Below are 4,116 nucleotides of genomic sequence, written 5' to 3' on the forward strand. Positions count from 1 at the left end.
CCTGGGTTGGAAGTCTTATTTTGTGACTACTGACATTTATTAATAAAGGTCACACAAGGCATTATCATTATGTGCTATGGAAAGCCAAGCTAGAAATGATGGAATTCTACAAAGCACAGGTGCTCTTTACAAAGTGGAAGTTAAAAGTGGAAGTTAAAGTACTTTTTTTTTCCATCTGTAGAAAAGCATATCCTTCATAAGTGTGCCTAACCTTGTCCTTAAAGTAACCCATATTCCTGACATACTGTATCGAGCACCAAATTTTAGTCTTGATCTTGGTAAAATTTCTATTGGGTTGCAATGGTGGTACCACGATAGGATGGCAGTAGCTTTGCCACATCTGGTGTCATCAAGGCTCAGAGTACGTTGTGGAGATGGAACTCTTCCTTCGAGGCATCAGTTCCTCTCTTCCTTCTGTCAGTAGCAAATAATGGAGTATTTTACTATATCACAGAGTTACAACCCATATTCCTAATATACTGTATCGGCACCAAATTTTAGCCTTGATCTTGGTAAAATTTCTATTGGGTTGCAATGGTGGTACCACGATAGGTTGGCAGTAGCTTTGCCACATCTGGTGTCATAAAGGCTCAGAGTGCGTTGTGGAGGTGGACCTCTTCCCATGAGGCATCAGTTCCTCCCTTCCTTCTGTCAGCAGCAAATAATGGAGTATTTTACTATATCACAGAATTACAACCCATATTCCTAATATACTGTATCAGGCACCAAATTTTAGCCTTGATCTTGGTAAAATTTCTATTGGGTTGCAATGGTGGTACCACGATAGGATGGCAGTAGCTTTGCCACATCTGGTGTCATCAAGGCTCAGAGTACGTTGTGGAGATGGAACTCTTCCTTCGAGGCATCAGTTCCTCTCTTCCTTCTGTCAGCAGCAAATAATGGAGTATTTTACTATATCACAGAGTTACAACCCATATTCCTAATATACTGTATCGGGCACCAAATTTTAGTCTTGATCTTGGTAAAATTTCTATTGAGCTGCAATGGTGGTACCACGATAGGATGGCAGTAGCTTTGCCACATCTGGTGTCATCAAGGCTCAGAGTACGTTGTGGAGGTGGAACTCTTCCTTCGAGGCATCAGTTCCTCCCTTCCTTCTGTCAGCAGCAAATAATGGAGTATTTTACTATATCACAGAGTTACAACCCATATTCCTAATATACTGTATCAGGCACCAAATTTTAGTCTTGATCTTGGTAAAATTTCTATTGGGTTGCAATGGTGGTACCACGATAGGATGGCAGTAGCTTTGGCACATCTGGTGTCATCAAGGCTCAGAGTACGTTGTGGAGGTGGAACTCTTCCTTCGAGGCATCAGTTCCTCTCTTCCTTCTGTCAGCAGCAAATAATGGAGTATTTTACTATATCACAGAGTTACAACCCATATTCCTAATATACTGTATCGGGCACCAAATTTTAGTCTTGATCTTGGTAAAATTTCTATTGAGCTGCAATGGTGGTACCACGATAGGATGGCAGTAGCTTTGCCACATCTGGTGTCATCAAGGCTCAGGGTACGTTGTGGAGATGGAACTCTTCCTTCGAGGCATCAGTTCCTCTCTTCCTTCCTGTCAGCAGCAATTAATGGAATATTTTACTATATCACAGAGGTACAATCCACATGAAAGACCCCAATGGGAATGGGAACTTCAAAATATGACATCTCCTCCGTCTGGGTCTAAGACAGAGGTGTCACTATAAGGGCATGTTTTGAGAGGCTTTCATTAACTTTAGAATTGCTTCTCTACCCATACAAGTGATTGGGAATACAAAAGAAGCTGAAGCAGCTCAACAGCAGGTCAACGTCTGGTCAACTGAATTTTGAATGAGAAGCATCCTAAACTGATGTTCAAAACATACTGCACTTGCCCACTGAAGATGGTCAACACAGGCCCTAAAAATGTCTACGAGTTGGGGATCGTAGATTTTTGGCAAATGAGCTATGGTCACAAGCTCATATTAGGTCAATTTGATTGATCTAATATGGCCATGTGACCATAATAGGTCAATGATGTCATGAAATCCTTGCCCCCTTGTATACATGCCACTGTAGAGTAATTAGGACACTACAGGCAATGACAGCCAACTCGTAGGTTTGGCCCGAACTCAGTTCTGACTGTGCCCAAACTCATCCCTTGTCTTGAGCAGGAGTATGTGTCCAAACAGGAGAAGTTTTATTCTCCCCTTCAATGGATCACAGTCTACCTTTGTCAAAGCAATGAGGAAAACACATATACCCCTAAATCCCACCTCCAAAACACTCACTAAGCTATGGTGTCACGCAGTCATTTAAAAAACTGCAGGTTGAGGTAAATGTTTGCAAGGAAGAGGTAAGAGCTTGCAAGGATAAACAGATTCGCCTTAGTACCAGTCAGGGGCGGACTGACAACTCATGGGGCCCCCGGGCAATAGGGGATCATGGGGCCCCTGTGTCCTTGCCCAAACTCAAAAAAGCCTATGAAAAAGGTACCAGGGGCATCTCATGGGGCCCCCTGCTGACCCCGGGCCCTCGGGCAGTGCCCGAGTTTCCAAATGGTCAGTCCGTCCCTGGTACCAGTGCAGCGTGGAACATTAGAAAATTTGAGACTGGATGATGCCTGAAAAAATATGGCTCTGTCCTTCTCCACCATTTGGGTCTAAGCCAGAGGCACCACTATAGGAATGTGTGTTGGTGGGCATTTTTTAACTTCAGAACTACTTCTCTCCCCATTTATTTATTATTATAGGTACTTATATAGCACCATCAATTTACACAGTGCTTTACATATATATTGTACATACACATCAGTCACTAACCCTCAAGGGGTGTACAATCTAAGGTCCCTAACTTACATTCATACATACACATACTAGGGCCAATTTAGATAGGATCCAGTTAACCTACCAGCATGTCTTTGGAGTATGGGAGGAAACTGGAGTACCTGGAGGAAACCCACACAGGCACAGGGAGAACATGCAAACTCCAGGCAGGTGGTGCCGTGGTTGGGATTCAAACCAACAACCCCAGTAGTGTCAGGTGGAAATGCTAACCATTTAACCACTGTGCTGCCCAAGTCAACTCTAGGTCAGCTTCCGACCCTTCTTCACCATTTGGGTCTAAGCAAGGGGTGTCACTGCAAAGGCATATGACGACAGGCTTTTGTCAATTTAAAAACTACTTGTTTCCCCATACAATTCTATAGGAATGCTGGAGCAGCCGAAGCAAGTCAACTGCAAGTCAACTTCTGGTCCTTCTCCACTGTATGGGTCTAAGCCAGGGGTGCCTTTGTAAGGGTGTGTGTCAATGGGCTTCTCTTAATATAAGAACTGGTTCTCTCCCCATACAAGTCTATGGAAATGCAAAAGCAGTCAAGCAGGTCAACATCTGGTCATACTCCACCACTTGGGTCTAAGCCAGGTATTATAAGGGCGCGTGTCAACAGGATTTTTGTTAACTTTGAAATTGCTTCTGTCCCCATAAAAGTCTATAGGAATGCAAAAGAAGCTGAAACAGGACAACTTCTTGTCTTTCTCCACTGTTTGGGTCTACGCCTATAAGGGCATGTGTCAACTGGTTTTTTTTGTTAGTTTTAGAACGTTCCTCACCATACAAGTCTAGGAAGCAAAAGCAGCTGAGGCAAGTAAACTGCAGGTCTTCTTCTGGTCAACTGAACCTGCAATTGATTCTGAATGAGAAGCATCTCAAACTGATTTGCAACACACACTGCACTTGCCAACCAAAGATGGTTGGCACAGGCCCTAAGAAAGTCTATGAGCTGGGGATCATAGACTGCGGACACATGAGCTATGGGCACATGGTCATATTAGGTCAATGTCATTGACCTATGTTGACTATGTGACCATATTAGATGATATTATGTCAAGGGGAGTACTATATTCTCTATCGGTGGTAATAAATACTTGGAAATGTTACACTTTCTTCTTTACGTTGCATTCATGCACTTCATACCAAAACATATAGCTGATGTTAGGTCCACTCTCATCAAATACACCCCCCCCCCTTTCCCCAGAAAGATACTGTACCAGCTACACTAACTTGGAAAAATAATTTTGAGGCCATTTTAAGGATTTCACTCTCTGCTGCCTCTTGAGCTC

The sequence above is a fragment of the Staurois parvus genome, unplaced genomic scaffold (assembly GCF_062004578.1).
Source record: "Staurois parvus isolate SC_StPar_1 unplaced genomic scaffold, SC_StPar_1.0 ptg000065l, whole genome shotgun sequence".
In the NCBI taxonomy this organism is placed as follows: Eukaryota; Metazoa; Chordata; class Amphibia; order Anura; family Ranidae; genus Staurois; species Staurois parvus.